Source organism: Crinia signifera, chromosome 7 (assembly GCF_055691185.1).
Source record: "Crinia signifera chromosome 7, ASM5569118v1, whole genome shotgun sequence".
Taxonomy (NCBI): Eukaryota; Metazoa; Chordata; class Amphibia; order Anura; family Myobatrachidae; genus Crinia; species Crinia signifera.
Window position 1 is genome coordinate 127,056,369 of NC_139223.1, and position 14,403 is coordinate 127,070,771.

Here is a 14,403-nt window from a genome sequence, read left to right on the forward strand (position 1 = left end):
TGACATATCCTCACAAAATGAAATTACATTAGGTGACTTCATTTAAAATAATAAGAAAAAAACCTTGTCATAGTTGAAAGAAGCAGTCATTGGGTTTGGGATTCCAGTTCCATTATTCTTAAATAAATAATACATTTATTTAAAAATGATTATACAAAATGTATGTAATACATTGGTCAGTAAGGAGCAACAGGGAATTCATCTCCTGTAAAAAATGCATTAAGGTGCCCACAGACACATCAATTATCGAATGTGTTTTGTACTTTTTAAGCACAAATTGCATCTTATGTACAATTATTGGATGGTGTTTATGGGCTTGTGCGATGCAATGCGCGTTCCCGGGAGCCCGATATTGTATGTCTAAAAAAGTACGTGCTTCACGTACTTTTTAGACTACATCTGAAATTTAACATTACAAACATGAGTTCATCACATCGCATCGCATGCATCCAAGTGCACATCTCATAGCAAGCTGGAAGAAAAATTGTATAGAACCATTGTACAGACAAAAACGCATAGCACAGTACAATTGTAGCATCTGTGGGCACCTTTAGAGTTGGGCTACTGCCATCTGAAGATGACAGTTGCAGGGCTGTTTCTGACCATTTAGCAACCACAAAAGAAACTTATGGAGAGGGGGGTTGCTCTTGCATCGGAAAAGGCGGTGCTGGATGACATCCCAACAGTCGGGATTCCGCTGGTCAGAATATTGACATCAGAATCCCGACTGTTAAAGGTCTGACTGTCGGGATCACCACTTAAAGGGGCTATTCTCCCTCGTGTGGCCCCACAACCTCGATAAAGGGAGAAAGAACCTGTGGCGAGTGCAGTGAAGGAGTTCCAATCGGGATTCCTATGTCGGTATACTGACCGGTTGAATGCCAACAGTTGGGGCGCTATACCGCACCCGGAAAAATCTGATATATTCTGTGATTTCTGCTACACACATTCTACTCATGCTTAATATTTCCATTTATCCTGAATAATAAATATACCCCTGTATCACAATGCTAGTAGCCAGAGTATAACTAGAAATGTAAGCACCTGATCCAAGAATAAAAATCTATACCCTGCAATCCCTCAACTGTAACCAAAGGAACCTAAATTATGAATTCCGTGTGCCCCGTTTCAGACTTGCAGCCCGGCAAATGGACTCAGCTACAGTCCTCGTGGTGCTGTACATAAAAGTGATCACGAGAATCTTACCAAGCTGTCTCAGATACTGTATGTGCTTTACTGCGCCAGAAATCTGCGTGTATTTCCCTTTTGTGTTTATTATTATACTGGTTTTATCCACATCTACAATTTAGCAGAATAGCTGCAATCATATTATACTTCTGGACATTTTCTTCATTTTGCCTTTTTACAAATTGATCCCCGATTATTTTTGGGTGACAGGTCTGCATCTGATAGGAAGTAAATCTTAAGCACCACTCGAATGTTCTCCTTTCACAGGATTTATGTGCAGACTTGGAAGAGAGCGTGCGCTACACAAATCATACTAGACATCCCAAAATGCTCTTTCTACTCCTGCCTGCGATTCACTGTAGGTTCGCCTTGGGCTAAAAGAAGCTTTAAATTTATTATTGCAAAAGCATCTACAGCTTCCAGGAAAGTAACAGGATATAAGTGGGGTACACTAAAACTATCTTTTAATTCCCAGAAGCCATATATAAAATAACATCTATCCCTTCAGTGAACTGGAGACTTAGGGGTTTATTTATCAATGTGTGAAGAGCCCTATGCCTGGGGTAACAGGTTTTTTTTCGCTATGGCATCACTCTATGCATCAAAGAGGTTACTTCTGCAGTACCCCGGTTGGTCTGGGTATGGGTCATTGGGTCGAACAAATTAAGGTCAACATACATTGGGTCGACTACTGAAAGTGGACAGGCCTTAGGTTGACACATAAAAAAGTTTGACATGCCTACAGTTGACAGGGTCAAAAGGTAAAAAAAAGTGCACCACGTCCCCTTGAATGGCTCACTGCACTCAACTCACTTTTCTCCCTCCACGTCTTACTGGATGGTAGGGCATGAAATACTGCCTGTCGGCACATGTTGGCTAAAAAGAAGTGAAAAACCTTTTCACTGCAGTGGTTGACCCAATGTATGCCCACCTTAATAGTGTTCAACGTATACCGTTGGTCCCCAGTGTAAGTGGGAACATAGGGCCTGATTTAGAGATAAACACTTTTCAACTTTAACTTTGTATGCAGCGGCTGATAAATAAACTGCTTTTTCCAGCTTCTCCGATCGGCTGCTATGTACAAAGACACAACATCGGATTATCTGTGTATACATCAACTATCTGCGTTGACCTCCGATTAGTCAGGATGGCTGAAATTTTCACACCAGTGAAATTGTATCCAAGAGTCGGCACACCGGGAAAATGTTTCCTGGCCTGCTGCCTGTCACTGCTCATTCCCCCCCTGCATTGCAAGAAACTGATGCCGCACATGTGTATTACAATATTATGATTTGCTTCCATTCAAATCAAGGGGGTAATGTCGGCGTATCTAAATATATTTTAAGGTAAAAGGTAAAAAATCTCCCTGACCCCTGATATAGATAATCAGGAACGTCATAGAACATTAGCAAGAAGACATCTAGGTTTTCTAATCGTCTGAGGACTTGTATTCTAACCAAAGGAACCATGTATTGGAGAAGTTGGAAGGCCTACACATGGAGCCCCTCTCATTCTTGCTCGGCTCTCATTAGAACGTCCCCTGTGGTGAGAGCCGGCGGAGAGGGACTCCATCAGACTGGGACACACCTGCGTCTTATGCGCACGCGCATCCCAGTCTCTTGGCGGCTAGGTTACAGGAGACCCTGCCAGTCTCTGCTTCAGGAAGACAGGCAGGGTTAGGGGAGGGTCAGGGCTGCGGTGGGGACCGGCAATGGCAGCGGGGATGCGGCGGACGGCGGCATGGAGCTCCATCTCCACGGGGCGTGCGAGCGTCTCATGTGCGTGCGCCCCCTGGTGACGGCTGGCGGGTGCTGGAGATGGAAGCGCCAGCCCCTGCAAGAACAAGCGGCGCTCCATCTGTATATAGATAGTAGTGTAAACTAATCTTTGTATCTGAGATATTTCGTGGTTTTCCAAGGGACATTTAAATATTATGGGGTCAATTAATTTACCTGCGCGGGTTAGGAAATTTCCAGTGCCGCAACTTGTTCCTCATACCCTGGATTCGCACCAGGCTCACACATTCCTGCTCATATACCATACCTATGCTAACAGGCCATAGCATCATTTATTATTGTACTATGCATTCAGGGCACTGGCATTGAAGGCCCAGAGCAAAGCAATGCACTAGGGAAGTGATGGCTAACCTTGACACTCCAGTTGTTGTTGAACTACACATCCCAGCATGCTTTGCTACAGTTTTGCTATGCTAAAAATTATGTAGGGCATGCTGGGATGTGTAGTTCAACAACAACGGGAGTGTCAAGATTTGCCATCACTGTGCTAGGGCCTTTAAGCACCCCTTCAAAGGAATACAATAAAATTCAGAATTCTCCCCTTCTGCATTTCCGCACCATGGCTGGGATGAGACAAATTAGGTCAGATTTTGCAAAGTCGACTAATGTCATTGCGGACGATTTTGTACCGAATAATGTTACACTGTAGTATCGCATGTTTTATGCAGATACAGTTGCAATTACATACAGCATATAGGCATATCATTTTATTCAGCAGAAGGTGCTTGTGAATTTGAAGAGGAAAAAAATGCAAAAAATGACATGTACAGTACATGAGCTATTTTCGCAGATCAAAGTATATTTAACATTTCTAAGGATACAAATAACTTGGAAATTAATTATTGGTTGCAAATGTGCAGTAATTGTGTACATAGAATTTGAAATAAAACGTATCCGAAAAAAAGACCAGCTCTATTTATGTCCAACTTTTTAAAGCTGTTTTGTGTGAGACTTTCTAACTTGGCTTCCATTACATCCCGGCCTGTAACTGTTATACACTTCCTGGTCTAAAAATACCATGAGAGCTCGGATCCAATTTGCATTTGAAAAGTTAAAGATGCAAGTCATTACATTGGGCGAGTTCCAGTAAAAAGTCACACTTCCTAACATTCCACTTTGAGCAACTTTTTCCAGGCCACTAAAATAGGCTTTATTACATCTCGGCCCATCTTTCCACATGCTTCCATACGGTCAATGGCTGTCAGGACTCTGATTGCTGGATAGCTCCAACCATCCACAATTCAGCAAGCTGACAGCTATTCACTTTATAGCTGCAGGCTGGGGGCAGGAAGAGAATGCTTCTCTCTGATTGGTTGATAACTCTAACCATCTACCAATCAGAAAGTTGACAGCCATTTGGTGTCCTGCTGCAGCCTGGGAGGCAGGTAGAGAATGCTTGGGTGAAATTCACAATCAGAGCGGCCGGACAGTATTCTCTAGGCTGCCTAGTGTGCCTACATGTTAAGATATACCTGCATCCAATTCTATCTGTATGTTCTATTAATGACTACTACTAAAATAAAGCATGGTCCAGGGAAAGTTTTACTTTTAAAACCAGGCATAATCATAAATGATTTTAGCTAGAGAATGAGAAATGAAAGAGACCAATAGAAAGGCAAAAAATAAAGAAATGACAGATGCATAAAAAAACTGAGATTGTGGGAAGTTCAGGACAGGACATGACAGAAAGGAAGAGTAGATGATTGAGAAAGGACAAGCGATGGGAAATGGTGAATCTGTCAGCCAACAACATGCCATGCAGAGAAACACATCACCTGCTGGGAAAACAGAGTTACATGACAAATAGTCATCCTTTGGGAGACTCTCTATGGGCAGTGCACAGATTAGTACCAGGGCTGCCGCTAGAAATTTTGGGGCCCAGGACTGGTTTTTAGTCCGTGTTCCCCCCTCACTTACTGCCCGACTCCCCCCTCACTAACCGCCCCAGGTTTCGGGTCCCAACCAGCTTCCGGTGTGCGGCCTCCTGCTCAGTGTGCTGTGGCTGAATGAAGCCCTGCTCCTGGAGTGCAGGCTTCTTTGCCTCTGGATGCCGGCAGCCAATTAAAACGTGGCACGGCTGGTGAGCCATTCAGAGCTCATGTACTGTTAGCGTATCAGAGCGGCTACCATCGGTGTGCGAGCTCTGATTGGCTACAGGTGTCTGGAGGTGAAGAAGCCTCAGAGACTCTGCAGGAGTTCATTCAATGCACTGAGAGTACAGGCAGCACAGTGGAGTCAGTGACGGGGGGGGGGGGGGGGGGTGCGGTTGCCCTGGGCCTCAGGGAGGTCGGGCCCGGGACAGCTGTACCCACAGCACTCCCCTACTGGTGGGCCTGATTAGTAAAATCTCAAACCCTTTCCCTAAGAGTTTTTAGGTGGTATCATTGATGCTTGAGTCCAAATGGATAAACTAAATTGACTGACTTACTAATTAAGTCACTTTTGCTTAAACATGAATATCCTTAAAACCTGGACTGTAATGGCAGAGGAGTTTGGGAAACTCCCTGCAGTGGAAATTGTTATGTGGCACATACAGTATCTTCTCCAACACCACATTCCTGCAGAGCTTTCCACCACTGCACAAGTAACGGTAAAGGTCATTTACTTGTTACAAAATACTGTATGGGAGCTTAGTACAGTTCTTTATTCACAAACCCCATACTGAGCTACAATTCAATATGTTGCATAAAAAACAGCATATTAACAGCACGCCCTTATTCTGAATTTCAAAAGGGCCCCAGGAAAAAATGATATGTTAATTTAATGGAAATGCCATTGGTGGAAGAAGAAAAAAGAAAATTCAAGCGGCTTCCACTTTAGAACTATTCCATTCATTCATTTCCACACGAGTTTTTTTACTAAAATTATCTCTGATTAGGATCATTTATGTGTAAAATTAAACAAAAAAAAGTGTGTGGACATCAGAAAGGCACCAATTCCTTTTCCTAGGAGAAAATTAGGTACTTGTGAGTTATCCGGGCTGCCGATTTCTAAATCGGTTCGGATCGGGCACATCGCATCGCATCGCATGCGACCATCGGATGCGATGCGATGCGATGACCCGATTTTTCCATAGGAATCAATGTTAAAATGGACTGAGTCCATTTTAACATGGAATTCAATGGGAAAAAGGGGTCCTTTTCATACCCCTACTATCCAAGTGGGCATGGAGTTGGATATAAACCTGTGGCGAGCGTAGCGAGCCACCGAGCCCGAAGCGTGGCGAGCGTAGCGAGCCCCGCGAGGGGACACAGAATACCGTCCCCTCGCGGGGCTCGCTTCGCTCGCCACGCTTCGGGCTCGGTGGCTCGCTACGCTCGCCACAGGTTTATATCCAACTCCATGCCCACTTGGATAGTAGGGGTATGAAAAGGACCCCTTTTTCCCATTGAATTCCATGTTAAAATGGACTCAGTCCATTTTAACATTGATTCCTATGGAAAAATCGGGTCATCGCATCCGATGGTCGCATGCGATGCGATGCGATGCGATATCGCATCGCATCGCATCTGATTGTATGCCTTAACTTAAGGCATACAATCAAAAAATCGGCAGCCCAGATAACTCACAAGTACCGAAAATTACTAAATGGATATGTTGGATTAAATCTGTTGTTTAAGAGTTGTTTAAGACGGTGAGTGTCCTCTTACTTTTTTCAAGTGTATATATATATATATATATATATATATATATATATATATATATATATAGGTTATTAGTACTTACTAAAAGTACAATTCTTATTTTATATATGTCCTGTATCATGGCATTAATCAACCTGGAATCTCATGTGTACAGTAAGTTTATTTGTCACAATGTCCAGTAAGAAACATACATTAACTAATTGTCACACACTTACCTACACATCTGGAATGTCTCGGAGACACTGCGGTGTCTCCGAGACATTCCAGGAGAATAGGTAAGTATCTTTTCGCAGGGCTCTTGGAATCTCTTGGCAGGGCATCCATCAGGGATTTCGATATTTATTCAGTAGAGATTCTAGTTTTCTATGAATGTGTGAATTTAGGCCCTTATACTGGTTCACTCATAAATGCAAATTCCTTCTCAATTGGACAAAAACATGTGCACTGCAGGTGGGGCAGATGTAACATGTGCAGAGATTTAGATTTGAGTGAGTTATTTTGTTTCTGTGCAGGGAATATACTGACTGCTTTATTTTTACACTGCAATATAGATCTCACTTTGTAGTAAAACCCCACCCATATCTAATTCTATCTGCACAAGTTACATCTGCCCCACCTGCAGTGCACATGGTTTTGTCCATTTGAGAATAAATTTGCCTTTGCGTGTAAACCAGAATAAGGGCCTTAGAGCAGTTTTCCCTGCTATCGTTCTGTATTTGTATAGGTTTGCTAATTGATGGCCACCTCCACTGTAGCTCCAATCACATTATCCACAGCACTGCCTACTTCCCTGCCTAGGTGATGATTCATGTTAGATTATGTTTTATATAGGTTATAGTGCAACTTGTCATGTCCACGATGTAGAACAGAATGTGTGCTACAGTGGTGTATATATATATATATATATATATATATATATATATATATATATATATATATGGGTCACAGCTTACTTGGATAAAGTATAAACAGCTAAAAGAAATACTACATTGTAGACTAGATGTTTCAACTGGCAGAAGAGAGGCCAAACTCAACCACATGGGGTCAGTATATGCAATGACTGGGACCCTTATTTCATCTGATTATCGAAAGAGAATGGGAGGAAGAGAAAATGCAGCCACTGATTACAACTCCGATGGAGCAGTCCCTGACTCTCCAATCAAAGGCAGCCTGCATCCTTCAGAGTAATCTCTGCAAATTAAACCTAGAGCTAACGAGGCATCCGCCAGAGCCCCATCAGCTTTAATCAGGGGTCAGGTCAATCTGAGAGGCAAAATTATTAGCAAAGCATATCCTTTAGTAATAGTGAAGCAAATGCCAGCACAAGTTTCTTTCTGGAACATTTAAAGGTATAGCCTGCATGTCTCAAAGGGCCCAAACAAATCCCAGATATTTACAGTATGATTCTGCAGAAGGCATTTACAGATTGATTTGCATTATACTGTAAGGTGTTTAAGTTACTAGGATTGAGGATTTTTTACATATACAGGTCGAGTATCCCATATCCGAATATCCGTTATCCGAATTATTCCGAAATACGGACATTCCAGAAAGTGAAACATTTTTTTTTTTTTGCTAAAAACTCACTGGGGACATTTGTAACAGCATCACTGGGGACATGATATGTAACTGGCACTATATATGTGCAAGACAATGATTGCTTGGCATTCAAATTCAGTGCTGAGATAGTACACACATTTTGTTTCACGTTTTGAAACCTTGTTTTTTGAACAATTAAAATATATTTGTGTGTATTTTATGTGGTAATAAAATATATTTGTGTGTATATTATGTGTTTATACAGCATAAATGCAAGATACTTCAAAATACATCATTGAAATATTAAATTATTCCAAAATACGGAATAATCCGTTATCCAAAATTCTCCTGGTCCCGAGCATTTTGGATAAGGGATACTCAACCTGTACATATTTATTCACTATTATCTTTTGTGAGCTAATCTTCAGCCATATTGTTTGGTCAATGGAATTGATCAAATTGCTATTTTTGTAATCAATTCAGATGAAAGAACATGACAGAGACCAGCAATGTATAAGATTTTATGCAACACATTTTCAGTGATTTGCAGCCAGGTGAGGCAGAGCCTCTCCCATCATTCCTCACAACTGTCCTCACAACTGTCTCGATTATTTGTGACTTTCCTGCATCCAGCCCATGATTGGCAGCATTCAATTGTGGTGGTTTGCTTTGTTTAGCATGAGCACAGCATCTATTCACTGTGACAGTGGCAAAATGGGGGCATGGCCCCATGATCGCAGTCATTCCTGCAAAGCCACGCACCATTTATTTGAGGCCAGGTCCCCAATTTGCAGTAGTCCCTAGTCTGTTTATACCAATGGCGCATCAAGAGAGGAGGAGGCCCAAGTGCAGTCTCAGTCTTGGCCCCATACTCTCTAGCCAACAGAGAAATAGACTAGGAGACCCTAGTGCAATCCCACAGTCTAATGTGCATGTCTTCACAAAATGGCATGATGGCCATTTTCTTGGTGATTTTACCTCTGTGCATGTGCAGAACCCTGTGGAAATGGCCACCGCAATATTTTTGCAGTGGGTTCTGCAGAGTGTGGCATTCCGGAGGGTATTCGAAAAAGTGGGTGCAGTGTATCCCAGAGGAGCACACACAAATTTTCATCATATTACTGAACTTTTGTATAATGCCCACATGTGTGTATACAGATGGAGCACCTTTCAGCCAGCGGTGGGGCTCGCCATAATGCCCCCACTGGCGGGCCAGCGCTCCATTGGACTTGGCTCCTGGCAGCGGGGGACGTGAACCCTGCCCATCTCCACTTCATGGAGATGGGCAGGGTTAGGGGTGGGGGGCGGGAAGGTGAGATCGGGCGGGGGGGACCAGCGGCGAAGTGATGGGGACTGGTGGGGAGCTCCATAGTAAGGGGATGCACGTGCGTCTCGTGCACGTGTGTCCCCTTCCGGCAGCTGGCAGGGGCTGGCAAATCTACCGCCAGCCCCTGCAAGAATGACGGCCACTCCATCTGTAAATATGACTTGGATATTAGCTAGAGTCTGCCCAGCTATTTACCTCAGGGCACATCATGGCAAATTTTTGGAGTTGTCCTTTCCTCAATCTGTGGATTGCTTCAGTAATCATAATCTGAGCATTCCACTTGCATTGTTCAGATATGATACCGGTACTAAGTGGAGTGCCCCAGGGTTCGGTTTTGGGGCCCATTTTGTTTAACATTTTTATTAACGATATTGGGATAGGGTTACTCAGCAATGTATCCATCTTTGCGGACGATACACTTACGATACGATAAACTTAGCAATATCATCAAATCATCAGAAGATGTCACCATGCTTCAAAATGATCTTGCAATTCTAGAAGAGTGGGCAAAAAAATGGAAGATGAGGTTCAATGTAGATAAATGTAAGGTTATGCACCTTGGGAGACACAACCAGTGTGCAAGTTACAACCTTAGTGGAGAGGAACTGGGTAATTCCATACTTGAAAAGGATCTAGGAGTCCAAATAGACAGCAAACTAGGATGTAGTGCCCATTGTAATGTAGCTACAAAAAAGGCCAACAAAATTCTTGCATGTATTAAGAGGGGAATGGAAACTAGGGACTCATGGGTAATTATGCCACTATATAAAGCATTGGTGAGACCTCACCTAGAGTACGGAGTACAGTTCTGGGCCCCACACTATAAAAAGGACATCATAGAATTAGAAAAAGTCCAAAGGCGAGCAACAAAGCTTATTAGGGGAATGAAGAATTTAAGCTACGGGGAGAGATTAAGCAATTTGGGAATATTTACATTAGAAAAGAGACGTTTAAGGGGGGACATGCTCAACATGTACAAGTATATCAAGGGCCAATATAAGGAACTGTCACACACCCTCTTTTCTACTAGAAAGGAATCTAGGACGCGAGGGCATGAGTATAGATTAGAAGAAAAAAGATTTCATTCAGCTAGTAGAAAGAATTTCTTTACGGTCAGAACAGTCAAACTCTGGAACTCTCTTCCCAGAGAGGTGGTAACGGCTGGCTCAATAAATGCGTTCAAGGCAAAGTTGGACAAACATTTACTGGAGAAAAACATCCATGGGTACAAATAAGAAATATAAATTGTCTGTAAAATATCAGAACCTACCAAATCAGCAATGGATATCTATACCAGGTTGAACTAGATGGACGCAAGTCTTTTTTCAGCCTTACCTACTATGTAACTATGTAACCCTACACACAGGATTTTTGCTAACAAGATCAGTGTTGAACAATAGTTTGCGCATCACAAGTAAATGGTGCTGGTAAGCTAATGATTACCATAATATAGTAGAATGTTGAGCAAGCACATTATCAGCAAGTAATAGTGACCAGTATCTACATACATTATATACGTTAGGTAAACCAGGCCCGAATTCAGCAGTAATCTCTAGTATGACTACAGTGTACATTTTAGTATTTGCTGGGATAGGTGCCTTATAGTTAAGAATTCACATGAGTTGAGTCAGTGAATACTTATATACCATAGCATTCAGTATTTCTCCAGTGCGGAAAGAGCTGCTCTGCAGTGGTGTAACTAGAAAGTTTGCACCCCATGACAAAAAAATTCTGGCACCCCTGTACCCCCATACATTTATTATAATTGTTTTACCGAAATGCTCATTGCCAGGGGTTTAATACTTTTTGCCAGAGGTTACATGCTTGTTGCTAGTGGTTTCATGCTCATTGCCAGGGGTAATATATGCCTAAATGTGTAACTTCCAGGTAGCTATGTACGCTACTCACTAAGACCTATAGCATCTATCTATCTGTCCATCTAGCATCCTTCTCCTTCAAGGCAGTGACCATTTTTGGAAGGACATTTTCAGCAGATACCATATGAATGGCCAGACCCATTGGAATCTGCAGAGACCATACACTCCCTCAGTGCCAGCTCCCTCAAGCCAATGCTTTGGTTTACAATGCCATTGTTTTACCACTGCTGCTCTAAAAAGACAGCTGTCCCATGCATAGGCGGATTTAGGAGTCTGGCCACCCCTAAGTGCATACTGTTTTTTTCCCTCAAATTGAATATGTCTCCTTATAGTATATATTGAATATAATGTGCCTTCCCTTTCCTATATTATAGAGTATAATGTGACCCCCCCCCTCCAATATAGACTACAATGAGCCTCTCCCCTACTTTAGTGACAATTAAAGGACCACACTGTCTTTTAATCCCATGCATTGACTCGTTCCAGCTGCGCTTCTCCCTGCATCAGGAAGGAACCTGCTATGCCACCCCTAGGCATGTGCCTCACATGCCTAGTGGGAAATCCAGCACTTGTCCCACAAGAACCCAAACATGGCTACTGAAATAAAGTAGCAGTGTTACGAATGAAGAGAATCGCATGAAGAGAATCACAGGGCATGCAGCGTGGAGGCACAGGAGTCATCCCATTGGCTCCCTATTCATAGCCTCATATCTCTGTTCCATAGAAAGGAGCAGGATTCCGGAAATTATTGCCATTTGAAAGAAATGGTTCCCATAAGTGAGTTTGTTTAATACTAATGAATGGGTCTGTTACTTAAAACATACTAAATCTAATGTTTCTGCATGTGTAATGGGCCAGTAAAAATAGGCATCATATTGCATTAATAAAAGTGAATTCAAATATACAGGTGTTAGTATTCATTATGTGTCACTCCCTATCAAATAACAATCTTACAATGATACCAATTTTGGATTGTGTTCTGTGCTAGAGTTCTGTATCTGAGATACAAGGGAGCAGCTTGATCCTGATGTAGAGTGGGATACAGGAAAGTATGGGGAGTGGATTATTGGGTCTACCAGAAATAGGGCAATAGTCAATATATCAAACCCATAAAGTTAACATTAAAATATTAGCCACCACAGAAGGCCGAAAGGTACAAAGGATCATAACAAGCAAAATATCTATATAGAAATGGTTACCACAAAAAAGGCAGAAACCATATTATGCCATTTTGCATGTTTCCCCACATGTAAGCCAAATGAGTGGAAATGTGTATGCTTCGCACTCCAATCTTCAGGCAAGATGCCTCTTCCCGCTACTTCTGTGCTTGGCACAGGGTACTATTCACAATCACTGTCCACGTGGATGTTAAATGATGAAAGATTTTACAACATAATAAAAACTAGTGTCATGTTGACCATTTGAACCTGCTGGCCGTTTGAAACTATTGACTTTAAACACTGTTGAGCTAGTCCATGTTCACTTATAGACCATGACAACTTTTTTTAGGATTTTTATTTGGATAATCATAGACCCAATTTAGGGTAACGGTGGTGTGGGGTGCGGTACCTCTGGACTGGTTTGGCTTGGTGGCTCTAGTGTGGCACAACTTTACATTCTACTAACACTTTGCACTATTTTTTTCTCACTAAATCTATTTCTTTAATATTTTAATTACATTTCATTTTTTTCTCTCTCTCTCACTATCTATATAGCTTCAGCTTCCTATCACTAATACCTATTAACACTATAGTATTTTCACTGGTGGGCCGCTCTGGGCTTTCTAGCTTGTGCTGGTTTTTGGGGTGCCACACCCTGCACCTAGATATAGCGCTAGGGACCCCCAATATACAGAGAAGCCTTGACGAAATCCCAACACTGCGCTCGCTGCGTGGCGAGCGCAGTGAGCCCGCAAGGGGGGGCGATCAAAGTCCCCCCCCTTGTCAGGATTTCGGCGGTCGGGATTCCGGCGTCGGGATTTTGACCACCGGGATATCATACCAATCCTGCTGGGAGAAAACATGTATTGTTACTTACTCAGTATTACCAATCCTCCCATGCACCTGAGTGTTATTACTAAACTAATTGAGCACCTGCCACTAGCTATGTGTAACAACATATGTAGTGCCTGCCTTGGATGATTTAGATCAGCACATACCCAGAAAGTGGATATGCCTATGCACCTACAGTATGTACTGAAGAGAGGGCCTGATTATGAGCCTCATTACGAGCCTGATTCTGAGTTAATCGGTGATCAGCAGGGCCGGACTGGGACCAAAAATCGGCCCTGGCATATTTACCACACAGGCCCATCTGCTGTGGCCACACAGGCCCACCTGGTGGCATACACCATAATACCCATCACACATGGTGGCACACACCGTTATGCCCATTACACAGTATGGCACACATCGTAATGCCAATTATAGACTATGACACAATTATAGTCTGCACTGCCTCCACTAACCCACTCAGCTCAGCCCCCACTGACCCAGTCCGCACAGCCCCCACTGACCCAGTCCGCACAGCCCCCACTGACCCAATCCGCACAGCCCCCACTGATCCAGTCCGCACTGCCCCCACTGACCCAGGACGCACAGCCCCCACTAACCCAGTCCACACTGACCCCACTGACCTAGAATGCACAGCCCCCACTCCTCCAGGACGCACAGCCCCCACTCCTCCAGGACGCACAGCCCCCACTCCCGCAGGATGCACAGCCCCCAAACCCCAAGACGCACAGCACTCACATAACCATGGTGCTTACTGCTGCTGGTTGCACAGTCAGGTGACACTGCCAATCCTGCTCCCACTGCCTGGCTCTCCTGCATTCACTGCTGCTCCTAATGATAGTGCTGCCTCTCAACGGCGCCCGCAGCTCAGGTGCAGTCGCATCATGACTGCGGCATCATGACGCCACTATGCAAATGACGTGCCACGCAGAGCTCAGTACAGGGGCTGCACAAAATCGGCCCACAAGGTCATCGGCCCTTCTGGCATTTGCGCATATGCGGCCTCAAATATCGACAAAA

The 14,403-nt window shown here is 43.4% G+C and overlaps 1 protein-coding gene across 2 annotated transcripts in view; it reads right to left on the reverse strand.

Annotated features, from left to right (window-relative positions):
• ASIC4 (acid sensing ion channel subunit family member 4) overlaps window positions 1–14,403 on the reverse strand; it is a 302,478-nt gene that overhangs the window by 150,388 nt on the left and 137,687 nt on the right. The window lies entirely within an intron of this gene.